Source organism: Bombina bombina, unplaced genomic scaffold (assembly GCF_027579735.1).
Source record: "Bombina bombina isolate aBomBom1 unplaced genomic scaffold, aBomBom1.pri scaffold_421, whole genome shotgun sequence".
Classification (NCBI taxonomy): Eukaryota; Metazoa; Chordata; class Amphibia; order Anura; family Bombinatoridae; genus Bombina; species Bombina bombina.
Window position 1 is genome coordinate 93,556 of NW_026510719.1, and position 20,643 is coordinate 114,198.

General features: G+C 38.3%; 1 protein-coding gene across 1 annotated transcript in view; it reads left to right on the plus strand.

The window, feature by feature from the left end:
- Positions 1–29: 29 nt before the first annotated feature.
- LOC128643340 (uncharacterized) overlaps positions 30–20,643 on the plus strand; it is a 111,521-nt gene continuing 90,907 nt past the window's right edge. The window contains exon 1 of the mRNA XM_053696271.1: positions 30–149. The gene's annotated coding sequence lies outside the window, so the exon portion shown is untranslated. The remainder of the gene's footprint in view (positions 150–20,643) is intronic.

The window sequence follows — 20,643 nt, forward strand, 5'->3', positions numbered from 1 at the left end:
GGTTGCACCAACAGTGGTTGCATTGCCGCAGTGCAGGGCGTGGGTGAGCGTCCTCTGGTTTCCTAGCAATGGGGCAGAGGCGGTTCCACGCGTCTATTCAGAGTACAGGGATTCTACAGGGATATCAACTGGCTCCACTGAAACTGCAGGTCAGCCGTGTTATATGGACAGTCCGTAAGGCCCAAACTGATCAATAGACAGTGCAATAGTCATTTTATTTAAACTGGCTCTGGCAGCGCCTTTCATTATGCGCAGACATGAGATCTGACCACCGGTGCCATCAAGTTGTAAAATAATACTGGTATGTAGGAAAGGCGGTGCAATGGATTGCTAACCAATGGTTTTCTGCTCTCACAGATTAATTAAATGTAGTGTAACATTTATGCAGAAAGGAAAATGAAGCCCTGTTCAGCACTTGTGCATTGCTTTTTTCAGAACTTTGAAATTTCTCATCCTTTGTCATCATTGTGATTGAGAACTGTCATAAAGTGATAGCTGCACAATTCTTTTTCCCCCACACAGGTTGCATAGCCTATAGTGAACACTAGAAAAAATAGGTAAAAATAAATCAATTAGATCTAATCAGGAAATTATATCATATAGTTGCCAACACCATGGACAGTTCTGCAGCAGAGCAATCAAGAAAGCATGCTATGTATGTACTGACCATAGCTATTTCCATAGCTCTATCCACTCTGCCCCCCCCCTAAAAAATGAGATTGCACACATTATGCAAATGATTAATTATTGTACTACTCTAATCTGTAAATTAACAGCTGCCAGTTTTATAAATTATATTTATGTTGGTTTTTATTATTATTATTCTGCTGTTCAAATTTAAGGAGGCTCTAATACCACATTATGCTGACAAATATAAACATAAGACCAACAAAGACCTTATGTATGATTCCCACAGTCAGCAAAAGAATAAAAAAGTTAGTTAAAAAAAAAGTAGCATCTTTTAGCACTTTTTTTTCTACCATATCTAATAACATATCATAATGCATACTGCTCCTTACATCGGTAGGCAGTCAATTAAAACTTATTTTTTAATAAGTATTACTATAAAATAAGTATTAAAAACACTTCAAAAACGTACCCCATCCAGGAATACATATATCACCAGTTACCAACCGTATAAGTTCATTTCAGCGTCTAATTAGGCATGCACAATATGGGTAACTATCCCCATTGTTGTAGCAGTCACAAGTCAAAAAGATCCCTAGGGCTATCAGATACCTATAATTCTTAGACAAATCCCAGTACAAAATCACCAAAATTAATACAGGGAGTGCAGAATTATTAGGCAAGTTGTATTTTTGAGGATTAATTTTATTATTGAACAACAACCATGTTCTCAATTAACCCAAAAAACTCATTAATATCAAAGGTGAATATTTTTGGAAGTAGTTTTTAGTTTGTTTTTAGTTGTAGCTATTTTAGGGGGATATCTGTGTGTGCAGGTGACTATTACTGTGCATAATTATTAGGCAACTTAACAAAAAACAAATATATACCCATTTCAATTATTTATTTTTACCAGTGAAACCAATATAACATCTCAACATTCACAAATATACATTTCTGACATTCAAAAACAAAACAAAAACAAATCAGTGACCAATATAGCCACCTTTCTTTGCAAGGACACTCAAAAGCCTGCCATCCATGGATTCTGTCAGTGTTTTGATCAGTTCACCATCAACATTGCGTGCAGCAGCAACCACAGCCTCCCAGACACTGTTCAGAGAGGTGTACTGTTTTCCCTCCTTGTAAATCTCACATTTGATGATGGACCACAGGTTCTCAATGGGGTTCAGATCAGGTGAACAAGGAGGCCATGTCATTAGATTTTCTTCTTTTATACCCTTTCTTGCCAGCCACGCTGTGGAGTACTTGGACGCATGTCATGGAGCATTGTCCTGCATGAAAATCATGTTTTTCTTGAAGGATGCAGACTTCTTCCTGTACCACTGCTTGAAGAAGGTGTCTTCCAGAAACTGGCAGTAGGACTGGGAGTTGAGCTTGACTCCATCCTCAACCCGAAAAGGCCCCACAAGCTCATCTTTGATGATACCAGCCCAAACCAGTACTCCACCTCCACCTTGCTGGCGTCTGAGTCGGACTGGAGCTCTCTGCCCTTTACCAATCCAGCCACGGGCCCATCCATCTGGCCCATCAAGACTCACTCTCATTTCATCAGTCCATAAAACCTTAGAAAAATCAGTCTTGAGATATTTCTTGGCCCAGTCTTGACGTTTCAGCTTGTGTGTCTTGTTCAGTGGTGGTCGTCTTTCAGCCTTTCTTACCTTGGCCATGTCTCTGAGTATTGCACACCTTGTGCTTTTGGGCACTCCAGTGATGTTGCAGCTCTGAAATATGGCCAAACTGGTGGCAAGTGGCATCTTGGCAGCTGCACGCTTGACTTTTCTCAGTTCATGGGCAGTTATTTTGCGCCTTGGTTTTTACACACGCTTCTTGCGACCCTGTTGACTATTTTGAATGAAACGCTTGATTGTTCGATGATCACGCTTCAGAAGCTTTGCAATTTTAAGAGTGCTGCATCCCTCTGCAAGATATCTCACTATTTTTGACTTTTCTGAGCCTGTCAAGTCCTTCTTTTGACCCATTTTGCCAAAGGAAAGGAAGTTGCCTAATAATTATGCACACCTGATATAGGGTGTTGATGTCATTAGACCACACCCCTTCTCATTACAGAGATGCACATCACCTAATATGCTTAATTGGTAGTAGGCTTTCGAGCCTATACAGCTTGGAGTAAGACAACATGCATAAAGAGGATGATGTGGTCAAAATACTCATTTGCCTAATAATTCTGCACACAGTGTATTTCTGGAATAGGGTAAACATGTTTGATGTGCATTTCACCAAAGGCTTTGTCAAAGTATGTAGTTCAGCCCAACACATCAGAGCCTTTTAACTTCTTATACACCAATCACAAATAACCATATTGATTAGCTCCTCCCTATTAGCTCATATGCACTCTTAATACTAGTCCAGCCCACCTTTATGTCCATCTAATACTCAAATGTGCAGATAATGTGTCTTTGGCAAGTAAATATAAATGTTTCTATCAGTCAATTCAAAGTACAGTAAGTTTGCTATTGTACGGTCGGCTCCACAGATATTACATCAGTGTGGAGCAATTCACGTTAAGCACTCATATACTACAGTGGGTGGGTCTTAGACATCATCTATTTACATCAACAACTCTTCATCTCATTGGCCGCTCATTGATCACGCTGCATCAAATGGTAGACTGAATATAAACAACATGTGTTTATAAATTATGCACCAACAATACATAGTAGCGGTTAACCATTCCAACTAAGTTACTGTTTGTTAGTAAAATATGATCAGTCCAACACTAGTCCACATCTAATCACAGATCAATTATAATACACTTTAAATCTTTCCAATCTAATAACCATATTATGCATCTGGTGTAATGATACAGTAGAGCACCCATGTACACATACCCATAAATATAAACTAAGTATTATCCACAAATGACTGTAGCCAAAAAAGTAATTTACTCTGGGAAGAAACACCAGATGCGGATACACATAGGCCAGCCGAAAGGACCATGAAGCTATCAGAGCATCTACAATCTCTGCCAGAGGATCCCTTGTCCTTGCAAAGTATCTGGGCAGTTTGTTGTTCAACCGAGAGCCCATTAGGTCTTCCTCAGAGAGACCCCAAAGATATACAATCTGATTGAACACTTTCAGATGAAGAGACCATTCCCCTTGATGAAGAAACTGACAACTGAGAAAATCCGCTTCCCAATTGAACTGGGATGTGGATGGCTGAAATTAAATTCAAAAGGAAACACCGACATCCATCTTTATAGGTAAAATCTTGAAACTTTATTCGGCAATGTTTAAAAGTAAAGACAGCACAGCAAAATGGACTTAGAGTCAGACGTGGGCGCAGCACACAGGCATACGAGTTTCGGAAAAGATTCCGTAGTCACAGCCTGACATGCTACCCCACACACCTGTTTAAAAACCCCATGGGCTAATACAATTGGTTAAAACAGGAACAACACCCATAGACTCTAACCAATAGGATACAAATATACAAACATAATCCTAATTAACACTTCATTATCAAAGTTACCAGCACTTATGTTTCTAGTATATAAATAACAATAATTGGAATGCGTATAAATTGACACACTCATATAGTTAAATAGCAAACATAATCCAAATGTGAAAGTGCCAGAGGTATTAATGATATTGCAAAAGGGAGTAATGATATACCTACATATATTAGATGATAGCATTTAGTACAGAGATAAGAGGGAACATAGAGAACAAAGATAGTATAGTGTAAAATGATCACACTGATAAACATTTGGATTTCATTCTCATAAATTCAAATTTGTGTGTATATGGTGCATACTGCAGCATAAAATGTAAGTAAGGGCATCAGAGAAAACTCCATGTATATAGTGTAAAAGTACTAACATTATGTGTCACATTGAATGTGTACATCGAATGTTTGATGTAATAAATGATGATAAAGAAAAAGACATATATATACAGGCATAACTAGCAATATCATTAATACCTCTGGCACTTTCACATTTGGATTATGTTTGCTATTTAACTATATGAGTGTGTCAATTTATACGCATTCCAATTATTGTTATTTATATACTAGAAACATAAGTGCTGGTAACTTTGATAATGAAGTGTTAATTAGGATTATGTTTGTATATTTGTATCCTATTGGTTAGAGTCTATGGGTGTTGTTCCTGTTTTAACCAATTGTATTAGCCCATGGGGTTTTTAAACAGGTGTGTGGGGTAGCATGTCAGGCTGTGACTACGGAATCTTTTCCGAAACGCGTATGCCTGTGTGCTGCGCCCACGTCTGACTCTAAGTCCATTTTGCTGTGCTGTCTTTACTTTTAAACATTGCCGAATAAAGTTTCAAGATTTTACCTATAAAGATGGATGTCGGTGTTTCCTTTTGAATTTGATTATTCCAGTCCTTGCCGACCCATCAGCTGATGCCTTAGTCTGGAGCGGATCCAAGTTTGCAGTACCTCCGGAAAAGAACTCCCGCTATTGGAGGAACACTAATGACGTATAGCCAACACCCACATACAAGCCGACGAGTACACGGAACACAGCGGAGGCCCTGTGAGCCGCTCAATTGAAGCCTGGATCTTCGGAAGCGGCACAGAGGCGGCTGCACATTAGGCAGCGACGCTGTCAAGTGGTTAACCGGACAGGCCTGAGTGGGGTGAGTTATCTAACTTTGCAAGTGCTATAAGAAATTTCACTCATTACCGGAGACTCTGCATTGGTCCTTATATTTACTTCAGCCCGGTGTGGCTGAGTTCTGTTGTTGGGTTTCTCTGTTTGATTTTGTTTGTTATTGGGTATACCCTGGATGTACCAACACCCAACACAGACTGTTCAAGTCTTCAGCCTACAATTCTCTGCTCAGCTATGGAGACAACACAGCACACTTTTTACTCATTGTTGCCAGCCACTGCACGCACTACAAATCTTACTGACTGTGAACTGATTTTCTCAGAGGACAAGAGCATTCTGGCATTAAGTACTTTATTTGAGCTCTTGGAAAAACTTTTGATAAAAGAATCAAAACTACAGTGGGACATTTGGACCCTCGAAAAGTATAAAAGTTTAAGTATGATACCAAGGGGACTACGGGTCTTTAAATTCCCCACGTTTGATGTGGATACTAATGACAAGGAATTTATAGACTCGTGGAACAATGTACTGTCTGATTGCTCCCTGAGACTTATGATGTTATTATTGATTTACAAAAACAAACAATTAGAGTCTTTAAGAAATGATATTAATGAATTGCAAGTAGAATTGAACAGACGATCCAATAATCCTGATTTTGCCAAATTTGATAAAATATTGAGAGAATTGATTGCTAAGCACAGGTCAGAGATTATGGAGAGGAAACATACTAAGTTTATCAGAGACAAATTCGATTATGCTAATAATTGTGTGTATATATGGAATAAGAAATCTAGGGGGAACTCTAGATATAACCAACCAAGATTTGGGAGGAGGAGAAGGGCTAATAATAAAAACAATCAAAACAAAAATAAGAATAAAAATAATTCATCCAAAAATGTCACCTTCTCTGGTAGTGACACAGATTACTCCAGTGATGGTGATAAACAAGCAGACACTATCCAGGATATACAATCAATCACATATCAAAATGGTGAACCCCAAGCTGCTATTGCGGCAGGTCCACATCTTGTATATGAAGATAACTCTAGCAAGGCTACTAACTCAGTCAGATTGAAGCAGTCTGCATATATTGAGACTCCGCACATCATATCTAGACCTGACAACTCTGTACTAGAACAGGTTTTTCCACAGGTACAGGGAGGCATAGCGGGGGGGGGGGGAGGAGAGGGCACTCACATTGTCAGACAGAACCCAGTCATGAAGAACAATCAGGACAAATATCAGCTGAGGGAACCGAGACCACTAACAAAATACAAATAGTAGGAAATGTGGTGAACCTGTCATCTTTCTCACTCAGTGATACACACTATAGAATATTGAATTTGGGGCTGAATTTTGCACCTAATAACGATTTTGATTTATTTCAAACTATCATTGACATCAACAGACTAGTTAGGAACATAACTCTGAGAAAACATTTCTCAGATGATGTCAGCACCATATGTTATGATTCTACTTCTATGATTAGAGAAAGTGACACTACTACTAATAAACATAATTTTCCTGAGAACTGTGATATTGTTTCATTACAGCAATTACAGCTAGACAACATATCTGAACATGACACTAGGAGCAGAGGCCCCACTTTTAAGAAAAAATCTTGATTCTATCCCATACAAAGTAGGGGTAACATTGTCGAAACCTTCCACTCAAGAGTAGAAAAAGACTTGGTTGAATTAAAATCTAGGCGGTCCAATCACAAGCCCAATCTATCTTTGTCTGAAAAAGAAGCAGTTACTTCCTTAAGAAACAATCAGGATTTAGTTATCAGGAAATCAGACAAAGGTGGAATGGTTATAGTGATGGACCGTATGCAGTACATAGCTGAAGGTCTTAGACAATTAACTAATGAACATGACTACTTAATTCTAGGTAGGGACCCTACAAATGAGTACAAAAATGAACTGAAACATCTCTTGGATGAGGGTATGGAACAAGGGTGCATAGATAGCAACACAGCTGAATTCCTTTTTGTGGACAATCCCAAGACACCACTGTTCCATCACTTCCCCAAGACACATAAATCTCTCATAGATAAGGTCGCCCCATTGTGAGTGGAGTCGAGTCACTCTTGGGGAATCTCTCTCAATGGCTGGATAATATACTACAGCCCATTGTGACGTCTCTCTTGTCATATGTTCGAGACACGAAGCATATCCTAAATATACTTGAGCATATTGAATGGTCTGAGTCCAGTATGTGGATGACAATTGATATTGTCTCTCTATATTCTAGCATCCCCCACCAGAAGGGAATGGAAGCTGTTACTTTTTTTCTTGATAATTTCACTGATTATGATCATTGCCTTAAGAATTTTATTCTCAAGGTACTCACATTCCTATTAACACACAATTTTTTCAAATTTGAGGACACTTATTATCTCCAGAGATGTGGTACCGCCATGGGGGCGAAGTTTGCCCCCTCCTATGCAAATTTATTCTTAGGATGGTGGGAATTTTACCACATCTTTGGAGATAATAATATGTATAGATCACATATATCTCTATACAAGAGGTATATAGATGATCTTATCTTCATTTGGACAGGAAGTGAGGAAATTATTCCCTCGTTTTTGGAATACTTACACTGCAATGATCTCAACCTGAAATTTACCTGTGAATACAATCCACACACTATCAACTATCTTGATATCACATTGCGGGGTAACCCTGATGGTAAGATTGAATCTACCATTTTCAGGAAGCCTATCTCAGGCAATTCACTCCTTCAAGGCACTAGTTGCCATCCTAAGCATGTTCCATATGCCATTGCTAAAGGAGAATATACTAGTCTGAGGAGAAATTGCACCCGTTTTCAACAGTTTAAACAAGAATCTGTTGATCTGGAAAAGAGACTCCTAGAAAGGAAGTACCCGAAAGCTATAGTTAAAAGGGCTAAAGCTGCTGTTAGTACTATTGAAAGAAAGGATCTTTTGAAAATGAAAACGTCCAAAAATGATGATTTTAAAGGATTGACTTTTGTAACTAATCATAGTATTCAGTATCATGATATATGTAAGATTGTTCGTAAACACTTCCCTCTTCTCTCAGCGGATGATAAATTAGTGAATACGGTTAAGAATGGCCTCAGATGTTCCTATAGGAGAAGCCCAACATTAGGTAATCTGTTGGCCCCTACACTACTGAAAAGCAAAACTGAAAGTCAATCATCTTGGCTAAGGCATACTGGCATGTTCAAGTGTGGTCGGCGCAAGTATAAACCTTGTGAGTATGTTAATGTGACAAGGAACTTCTCTAGTATTGTCACTAACAAGGTGTATGACATTGGTGCCTGTATGAATTGTACCACGGAATATGCCATTTACCTTATCGAATGCTCTCATTGTAAGTTACAATATGTAGGTCTCACCTCAAGGGACCTAAACACCCGCATACGGGAACACTTGTCATCATTTAAAGTCAATAGGGCTAGTACTCCGATAGTACAACACTTTGGCACTTTTCATAATAACGATCTAAGATATTTTTCATGGTGTGCAATAGAAAAGATCTTTAGGCCTACCAGGGGTGGTGATATAGATACAATATTAGCAAGAAGGGAAGCATATTGGATCTTCACCCTAGAAAGCAGACTACCTAAAGGTCTGAACTCCAGATTTGATATTATTAATCACTGGGAATAATAATATAGTCAACCTGCCAACATGAGTTCTGTACATAGTTCAGATGAATTTCCCTCTGTGCTCAAACCCCGATAGTAATATGACTAGTACTCAATTCATGATTACTAGTTATGCCTGTATATATATGTCTTTTTCTTTATCATCATTTATTACATCAAACATTCGATATACACATTCAATGTGACACATAATGTTAGTACTTTTACACTATATACATGGAGTTTTCTCTGATGCCCTTACTTACATTTTATGCTGCAGTATGCACCATATACACACAAATTTGAATTTATGAGAATGAAATCCAAATGTTTATCAGTGTGATCATTTTACACTATACTATCTTTGTTCTCTATGTTCCCTCTTATCTCTGTACTAAATGCTATCATCTAATATATGTAGGTATATCATTACTCCCTTTTGCAATATCATTAATACCTCTGGCACTTTCACATTTGGATTATGTTTGCTATTTAACTATATGAGTGTGTCAATTTATACGCATTCCAATTATTGTTATTTATATACTAGAAACATAAGTGCTGGTAACTTTGATAATGAAGTGTTAATTAGGATTATGTTTGTATATTTGTATCCTATTGGTTAGAGTCTATGGGTGTTGTTCCTGTTTTAACCAATTGTATTAGCCCATGGGGTTTTTAAACAGGTGTGTGGGGTAGCATGTCAGGCTGTGACTACGGAATCTTTTCCGAAACGCGTATGCCTGTGTGCTGTGCCCACGTCTGACTCTAAGTCCATTTTTCTGTGCTGTCTTTACTTTTAAACATTGCCGAATAAAGTTTCAAGATTTTACCTATAAAGATGGATGTCGGTGTTTCCTTTTGAATTTGATTATTCCAGTCCTTGCCGACCCATCAGCTGATGCCTTAGTCTGGAGCGGATCTAAGTTTGCAGTACCTCCGGAGAAGAACTCCCGCTATTGGAGGAACACTAATGACGTATAGCCAACACCCACATACAAGCCAAGTACACGGAACACAGCGGAGGCCCTGTGAGCCGCTCAATTGAAGCCTGGATCTTCGGAAGCGGCACAGAGGCGGCTGCACATTAGGCAGCGACGCTGTCAAGTGGTTAACCGGACAGGCCTGAATGGGGTGAGTTATCTAACTTTGCAAGTGCTATAAGAAATTTCACTCATTACCGGAGACTCTGCATTGGTCCTTATATTTACTTCAGCCCGGTGTGGCTGAGTTCTGTTGTTGGGTTTCTCTGTTTGATTTTGATGGCTGAAATTAGACAGGAATTGTCCTCTGCCCAAGAGAGAATTTAAAAAAACTTCCCTCATGACTAAGGGACTGCGAGTCCCCCCTTGATGGTTGACATAAGCCATGGCTTTGACATTGTCTGACAGGAACCTGAGAAAAGTTTCTCCTTTCAGAAGGGGCCAAGTTTGAACAGGCTTTGAAAACTGCGCAAAGTTCTAAGATGTTTATAGACAACCTTTCCTCCCAAGTAGCCCAAACCCCCTGTGCTGTCAGAGACCCCCAAACAGCTCCCCAACCTAAAATACTTGCATCTGTATCGATCACAGACCCAAATTGGATGAGCAAAAGAAGCTCCTGTAAAATAAGCTGGAGATCCAGCCACTAAGACAGAGACAGAGAGTCTTGTCTTGAAAAATCCTCTGAGACAACAGAGTATGATCCCTGCACCAATGTCAAAGCATACAAAGCTGGAGTGGTCTTATATGAAAACAAGCAAATGGAATAGCATCCAATGCTGCAATCATGAGACCTAGAACCTCTATACAAAGAGCAGCAGTGGTAAACTAGAGAGATTGAAGATTTTGACAGGCTGAAACTAACTTCAGTTTTCTTTGATCCGTTAGAGACAATCTCATGAAGACTAAAACTATCTGGAACCTCTGAAAAGTAACCTTTGTCTGAGGAATTAAGGAACTCTTTAGCAAATTGATCCTCCCACCATGTTGATGAAGAAACAACAGTCTGTAGGTGTGGGATTCTGCTAAATGAAAAAGATGGAGCTAGTACCAAGATAGAGTTCAGGTAGGGAAACACATCTATTCCCTGACCTCTGATGACAGACGAAAGAGCCCCCAGATCCATTGTAAAAATCCATGGAGCTGTAGACAGACCAAATAGAAGAGCAACAAACTGAAAATGCTTGACTAGAAAATCAAACTTAAGAAATTAACGGCTAGATTTAGAGTTGGGCGGTAGCCGTGAAAACCAGCGTTAGAGGCTCCTAACGCTGGTTTTTACCGCCCGCTGGTATTTGGAGTCAGTCAGGAAAAGGTCTAACGCTCACTTTGCAGCCGCGACTTTTCCATACCGCAGATCCCCCTACGCCATTTGCGTATCCTATCTTTTCAATGGGATCTTCCTAAGGCCGGTATTTAGAGTCGTGGCTGAAGTGAGCGTTAGAAATCTAACGACAAAACTCCAGCCGCAGAAAAAAGTCAGTAGTTAAGAGCTTTCTGGGCTAACGCCGGTTTATAAAGCTCTTAACTACTGTGCTCTAAAGTACACTAACACCCATAAACTACCTATGTACCCCTAAACCGAGGTCCCCCCACATCGCCGCCACTCTATTAAATTTTTTTAACCCCTAATCTGCCGCTCCGTACAGCGCCGCAACCTACGTTATCCCTATGAACCCCTAATATGCTGCCCCTAACACCGCCGACCCCTATATTATATTTATTAACCCCTAATCTGCCGCCCCCAACGTCGCCGCTACCTACCTACACTTATTAACCCCTAATCTGCCGACCGGATCTCACCGCTACTATAATAAATGTATTAACCCCTAATCCGCTTCACTCCCGCCTCAATAACCCTATAATAAATAGTATTAACCCCTAATCTGCTCTCCCTAACATCGCCGACACCTAACTTCAAGTATTAACCCCTAATCTGCCGACCGGATCTCACCGCTACTATAATAAATGTATTAACCCCTAATCCGCCTCACTCCCGCCTCAATAACCCTATAATAAATAGTATTAACCCCTAATCTGCTCTCCCTAACATCGCCGACACCTAACTTCAAGTATTAACCCCAAATCTGCCGACCGGAGCTCGCCGCTACTCTAATAAATGTATTAACCCCTAAAGCTAAGTCTAACCTTAACACTAACACCCCCCTAAGTTAAATATAATTTTTATCTAATGAAATAAATTAACTCTTATTAAATAAATTATTCCTCTTTAAAGCTAAATACTTACCTGTAAAATAAGCCCTAATATAGCTACAATATAAATTATAATTATATTGTAGCTATTTTAGGATTAATATTTATTTTACAGGCAACGTTGTATTTATTTTAACCAGGTACAATAGCTATTAAATAGTTAATAACTATTTAATAGCTAAAATAGTTAAAATAATTACAAAATTACCTGTAAAATAAATCCTAACCTAAGTTACAATTAAACCTAACACTACACTATCAATAAATTAATTAAATACAATACCTACAATTATCTACAATTAAACCTAACACTACACTATCATTAAATAAATTAAATACAATACCTACAAATAACTACAATTAAATAAACTAACTAAAGTACAAAAAAGAAAAAAGAACTAAGTTACAAAAAATAAAAAAATATTTACAAACATTAGAAAAATATTACAACAATTTTAAACTAATTACACCTACTCTAAGCCCCCTACTAAAATAACAAAGACCTCCAAAATAAAAAAATGCCCTACCCTATTCTAAATTAAAAAAGTTCAAAGCTCTTTTACCTTACCAGCCTTGAAAAGGGCCATTTGCGGGGCATGCCCCAAATAATTCAGCTCTTTTGCCTGTAAAAAAAAACATACAATACCCCCCCCAACATTACAACCCACATACCCCTAATCTAAACCAAACCCCCCTTAAATAAACCTAACACTAAGCCCCTGAAGATCTTCCTACCTTATCTTCACCATGCCAGGTTCACCAATCCGTCCTCCGAAGTCTTCATCCAAGCCTCCGAAATCTTCATCCAAGCCCAAGCGGGGGCTGGCGATCCATAATCCGTCTGAAGTCTTCTATCAAGCGGCGGCTGAAGAGGTCCAGAAGAGGCTCCAAAGTCTTCATCCTATCCGGGAAGAAGAGGAGATCCGGACCGGCAACCATCTTGATCCAAGCGGCATCTTCTATCTTCATCCGATGACGAACGGCTCCATCTTGAAGACCTCCGGCGCGGATCCATCCTCTTCTTCCGACGTCCAACTGAAGAATGAAGGTTCCTTTAAGGGACGTCATCCAAGATGGCGTCCCTCGAATTCCGATTGGCTGATAGGATTCTATCAGCCAATCGGAATTAAGGTAAGAAAAATTCTGATTGGCTGATGGAATCAGCCAATCAGAATCAAGTTCAATCCGATTGGCTGATTCCGATTTTCTTACCTTAATTCCGATTGGCTGATAGAATCCTATCAGCCAATCGGAATTCGAGGGACGCCATCTTGGATGATGTCCCTTAAAGGAACCGTCATTCGTCGGGAAGTCGTCGGTGAAGATGGATGTTCCGCGTCGGCGGGATGAACATGGATCCGGAAGAAAGAAGATTGAAGATGCCGCTTGATAGAAGACTTCAGCCCGATCATGGACCTCTTCAGCTCCCGCTTGGATGAAGACTTCAGCCCGATCATGGACCTCTTCAGCTCCCGCTTGGATGAAGACTTCAGGCGGATCATGGACATCTTCAGCCCCCCGCTTGGGCTTGGATCAAGACATCGGAGGAGCTCTTCTGGATCGATCGGTGAACCTGGCGTGGTGAAGACAAGGTAGGGAGATCTTCAGGGGCTTAGTGTTAGGTTTATTTAAGGGGGGTTTGGGTTAGATTAGGGGTATGTGGGTGGTGGGTTGTAATGTTGGGGGGGGGTATTGTATGGGGTTTTTTTTACAGGCAAAAGAGCTGAATTCTTTGGGGCATGCCCCGCAAAGGGCCCTTTTCGGGGCTGGTAAGGTAAAAGAGCTTTTCTATTTTAATTTTAGAATAGGGTAGTGCATTTTTTTATTTTGGGGGTCTTTGTTATTTTATTAGGGGGCTTAGAGTAGGTGTAATTTAGTTTAAAATTGTTGTAATATTTTTCTAATGTTTGTAAATATTTTTTTATTTTTTGTAACTTAGTTCTTTTTTATTTTTTGTACTTTAGTTAGTTTATTTAATTGTAGTTATTTGTAGGTATTGTATTTAATTTATTTAATGATAGTGTAGTGTTAGGTTTAATTGTAACTTAGGTTAGGATTTATTTTACAGGTAATTTTGTTATTATTTTAACTATTTTAGCTATTAAATAGTTATTAACTATTTAATAGCTATTGTACCTGGTTAAAATAAATACAAAGTTGCTTGTAAAATAAATATTAATCCTAAAATAGCTACAATATAATTTATAATTTATATTGTAGCTATATTAGGGTTTATTTTACAGGTAAGTATTTAGCTTTAAATAGGAATAATTTATTTAATAAGAGTTAATTTATTTTGTTAGATTTAAATTATATTTAATTTAGGGGGGTGTTAGTGTTAGGTTTAGACTTAGCTTTAGGGGTTAATACATTTATTATAGTAGCGGCGAGCTCCGGTCGGCAGATTAGGGGTTAATAATTGAAGTTAGGTGTCGGCGATGTTAGGGAGGGCAGATTAGGGGTTAATACTATTTCTTATAGGGTTATTGAGGCGGGAGTGAGGCGGATTAGGGGTTAATAACTTTATTATAGTAGCGGTGAGATGCGGTCGGCAGATTAGGGGTTAATTATTGTAGGTAGCTGGCGGCGATGTTGTGGGGGGCAGATTAGGGGTTAATAAATATAATATAGGGGTCGGCGGTGTTAGGGGCAGCAGATTTGGGGTACATAGGGATAATGTAGGTTGCGGCGGTGTACGGAGCGGCAGATTAGGGGTTAATAATAAAATGCAGGGGTCAGCGATAGCGGCGGCGGCAGAATAGGGGTTAATAAGTGTAAGGTTAGGGGTGTTTAGACTCGGGGTACATGTTAGGGTGTTAGGTGCAGACGTAGGAAGTGTTTCCCCATAGTAAACAATGGGGCTGCGTTAGGAGCTGAACGCTGCTTTTTTGCAGGTGTTAGGTTTTTTTTCAGCTCAAACTGCCCCATTGTTTCCTATGGGGGAATCGTGCACGAGCACGTTTTTGAAGCTGGCCGCATCCGTAAGCACCGCTGGTATTTAGAGTTGCAGTTGCGGTAAATATGCTATACGCTCCTTTTTTGGAGCCTAACGCAGCCCTTCTGTGAACTCTAAATACCAGCGGTATTTAAAAGGTGCGGCCAGAAAAAAGCATGCGTAGCTAACGCACCCCTTTGGCCGCAAAACTCTAAATCTAGGCGTAAGAAACTGAAAATGATCTTTGTGAATTGGAATATGGAGGTAATCATCCTTTAAATCTATTGTGGACATAAATTGCCCTCACTGAATGAAAGGCAGAATGGACTGAATAGTCTCCATTTTGAAGGTTGGAATTCTGAGAAACTTGTTGAAAGCCTTTTATTTAAAACTGGTCTGTAAGTTACCTCTTTCTTGGGAACAATAAAATGATTTAAAGAAAATCCCTTTTCCAACAGAGGAACAGAAAATATCAAACCCATAGATTCCAGATCCAAGAGTGAATGAAGAAAAGCCTGAGCTTTTAAAGGATTTTTCTGAACGTCTGACAAAAGAAAACTTCCTCTGTGAAGTTTTACCGTGAAACCTATCTGATAGCCTTTGAAAATTATATTCAGAGTCCAGGAATCTGACAAATTCTGAAACAATGTGTCCTGAAAGAGACTTAGCCTGCCCCCTACCACAGAATCTGGATAGGGGGCCGCACCTTTATGTGGGATTGAAAACTGGAGTGGACTTCTTGGCCTGCATAGGCCTTTCCAATTAGAACTTTGTTTCCAACTTGAGGGACCCAACTTAGTTGAGGAGGAATCAGACTTTTGCTTCTTATTCTAACAAAAGGAATGAAAATGATTAGTAGCCTTACAATTACCATTAGATTTCTTATTTTGGGGAAGAAAAGCTTACCACCAGTAACAGTGGAAATAATAGAATCTAAATCTGCCTCAAACACGAGCATAGAAACTGCATCAGGAGACCAAAATTTAAACCATAAGGCTTGTCTAGAAAAGACAGACAAGGACACGCTTTTAGCATTAATCCTAATAAAAATCAATATAGCATCTCCAATAAATGAATTAGCATATTTAAGCAAACCCAAAAGGTTAAGAAAATCTTAACTATCAGAATCCTCAGAAAACTGATCAGAAAGACTATCCAACCAAATGGAAGAAGCAGCAGAAACACCAGCAGTAGCTGGTCTGAAAACATAACCTGCCTGCAGAAAATCCCTTCTATGAATGGATTCAAGATTCCTATCTAAAGGGTCTTTAAAAGAAGTACTATCCTCCAGAGGGATAGTAGTACGTCTGATCAAAGTAGAAATGGCACCATCCTCCTTAGGAACAGTTTCCCAAAGCAAGAAGAGGACAGATTATTTTAAACCTTGCAGAAGAATTAAATGAATTTCCAGGTTTAAACCATTCTTTAGAAATAATCCCAGGCATAGCATCATCCACTGGGAAACCCTCAGAAGAATCCTTAGCAGGTTTAAAATAAGAATTTAAACGACTGGTAGATTTCTAAATTGTTGTGAAAAGTAAGCAAACCTCCCTTTAATAAAGAATGAATGTGATCGATCTTAAACAAAAAGGAGGAAGTAGCAGGCTCTGAATCAGAGACAGGCCCCTGATCATCAGGAAAAAAAACTCACCCTCAGAAGCCTCATGAGACACAGGAATATTGCTATTAGATGAAGGCATATCTTGTTCTGACCTTTTACATTTACATGAAGGCGGAATGACTGCCAATATTTCAGACTCTGTAGTTTTAATAAATTCCTTTATGCAAGGAGCAATTTGACCCGACCTTTGACCCGACCTTTAAACAGACGGAGCAATAATACTTTTGGAAGCAAGTGCAGCATTAAATTTGTTTAAATGTATCAAAACATTAAGGGCCATCTGTGACGGATCATAGGTCATCTGGTTTTGTCAGTAAAGCTTACTATGATTTCTTGGTATTTATATATTAAGTGATATAGTTACACAGCTTGCTAGTTGAATCATCATGCCTCTACTTAACTTATATACCCATATACACTCTAGCTAAGCTAATATGAATCTTTATATTTTATTTTAAAGGGACAGTGTTGTTTACGTTTTACAATTGTTGTATGCGGCAAGAGATTTATTTCAGCGCACTCTCCCCTATCAGCAGTTACAACTGTCAGCCCTAGGATATCGAGTCCCTCATACTATTATATGTATTTAAGTTAAACCACGATAGATCTCCATTGATTTTCATATGGGTGTATAGTTTTGTTTCATCTTTGTCTAGCATGATATACATACATCATATCTGCTTGTTTTCTATTGTTATTGTCATTTGTGTTAGTTATATTTATGAAAAATAAAAAAATATAGGTTTCCATTAGAGACTCAAGACTAGTCTCCTAGTGTAAATGACAACCCCCTGAAGCTTTGTACTAATGACAGCACTACAAGGTCCAAAAGCGGCCTTATGTGACATGGTGAGGGTTTACATTACCTCAGGCAAGAGGCATATTACTTTATTTTTATTAATATTGTCGGTTGACCATAACTTTTGCTGTTTTATCTACTTACATGTCTGAATCGTATGCCCTGATTTATACCTCAGTAAAAATATTTTAAACAAAAAACATTAAGGGCCAGATTACGGGTGGAGCGCTATATTATGCTCCCCGCTTGAGTGTTAACTGCGCTAGAAGTAAGCTTTTTGCGCTCATCGGGTTGCGCTCGTAATGAGATGAAAGTAAACTGTTTTCGCTCTCGTGCTTACCTGACGAGCGCAAAAAGCCAAAGTTAGAATATTGAGTGTGCGTTCACATATTCCCCCATATAAGTCAATGGAGCAAAAAAAGTAGGAAAAAGCTAACACCTAAGTTGCACGCAAACCCAATAGCATATTCTCATGTGCGCTAACCTGACATGAAAATATTAATATTTTACATTCCAATGTTCTTCACAAAGGAAGAATAGGTTTGATGTATTCATAAATACATATTTCTATATTTATCTGATTTTTTTTTTTTGGTACAATAAATATTTAAACATTTATATATACATGATTATATACAGGCATAGATATAAACAGATATACAGTATATAGGACTGTCTATAAATACATATAATTTATTCTGCTATGTGCAGAACATTGGAATGTGAAATATACAGTAAATACATAGTTAAAACCTTTATTAAGTATGAATATTGCATAAATATGCTTTTACATGTTTTCATCTACTTAACTGCAAAGGGATCCAATGCACTTTTATATATATATATATATATATATATATATATATATATATATATATATATAAATGTCTATATATGTGTACATATGTATTATGTGTTTATATGTGTATATATGTCTGTAAATACATATATACACACATAAATATAAATACATATGTACACACACATACTGTGTGTATATATATATATATATATATATACTGTATATACTGTGTGTATGTGTGTGTATATATATATATATATATATATATATATATAGAGAGAGAGAGAGAGAGAGAGAGAGAGAGAGACATGTATATGTATGTGTCTCTGTGTTAAAGTCCTTTGCATGTCTTTTTTTTTTTTTTCTAACACCTTAGACCTCATATCTTTGTGCCATTATATTAACTTTTGTGTGCAATTTTTTTTAATACTTTATATTAGATGGTGTTATTATGAGTGTAACTGTACTTTTGCAACTTTTTTGTTTTGCAAAACAGTGAACCAGAGTTCTGAGGACGTGGTAATCATTCTTGCGCTCAATCGATTTCGTTTACTTCAACTTGTAATACCAGCGGTAAACCCTACGAGCGCAAACACCCGTAATAAACCCCTTATTGCTTGTGCATAACTGTTAGTGCTCCACTCGTAACCTGGCCCTAAGGCAGAACTCACATAAGTATGGAGTTGGAAACCTTAGCCTGCTTACGATAAACACTTTATTATTATTATTTATTTGTAGAGCGGCAACAGATTCTGCAGCGCTAACTTTTAATACAGGTTAACTGGCATATCACCAGGAGAGCTGGTCCTTAAAGGGACATTATACACTTGGGGCCCGATCCGATAGGCAGCGTCGCCCGCAAATGCCGGCGATGCTGAATTTTGCGCTGGTTTGGTATCCTATATACAGCGTAACCTAGAAGTTATGCCCGTATATTTCTGCCGTCGCCCGTAGTTTTTTGGGCCATAGGCAGGTATACCAAACCAGCGCAGTTTGGTATCCAATATACAGCGTAAGGACTTGCGTGGCGAAAATGAAGAAATCTTACTCCATTTTCACCTCGCCACAAAAAGCAGCCGTAAGAAGCCTTACGCTGACTATTGGAGCCCCGTAACTACCTAAACTACCTGCAAAATAAAACCTAACACCTAACGCATGCGCAATGTCTATCTACCTGTCAACCGCGATCCCCCGCCGCAATCCCTAATAAAGTATTTAACCCCTAAACCGCCGCTCCCGGACCCCGCCGCCATCTACATAAACTAACCCCCTACTGTGAGCCCCTAAAACCGCCACCATCTAACTGATCTATCCCCTAATGTGAACCCCTAAAACCGCCGCCATCTACCTTATCTATCCCCTAATGTGAACCCCTTACACCGCCGCCATCTACCTTATCTATCCCCTAATCTGACCCCTTACACCGCCGCCACCTATATAAAAATTATTAACCCCTAATCTAATCCCCCTATACCGCCGCCAGCTATATTAATATTATTAACCCCTAATCTAATATCCCTAAAGTAATAAGCTCTATTACCAGCCCTTAAAAGGGCCTTTTGCGGGGCTTTGCCCCAAAGTAAACAGCTCTTTTGCCCTATAACCTGCCCTCCCTACACCACCGCCACCTATATTAATAGTATTAACCCCTAATGTAAGCCCCTTACACCGCCGCCATCTATATTAAAATTATTAACCCCTAATTTATTCTACCTACCCCGCCGCCAGCTATATTATCTATATTAACCCTAAGTATATTATAGTTAATATAGTTATTACATTATATATATTAACTATATTAACCCTAATTATATTAGGGTTAATATAGTTAATATAGTTACTATAGTATTTATATTAACTATATTAACTCTATCTAACCCTAACACCCCTAACTAAATTCTTATTAAATAAATCTAATTCATATTATAAACTAAAATATTCCTATTTAAATCTAAATACTTACCTATAAAATAAACCCTAAGATAGCTACAATATAATTAATAATTACATTGTAGCTATGTTAGGGTTTATATTTATTTTACAGGTAAATTGTTAATTATTTTAACTAGGTATAATAGCTATTAAATAGTTATTAACTATTTAATAGCTACCTAGTTAAAATAATTACCAATGTACCTGTAAAATAAATCCTAACCTAAGTTACAAATACACCTACACTATCAATAAATTAAATAAACTACAAATATCTATCTAAAAATACAATTAAATAAACTAAACTAAATTACAAAAAAAAACAAACACTAAATTACAAAAAAAAAAAGATTACAGCAATTTTAAGCTAATTACACCTATTCTAAGCCCCCTAATAAAATAATAAAGCCCCCCAAAATAAAAAATTCCCTACCCTATTCTAAATTATAAAATACCCAGCTCTGTAC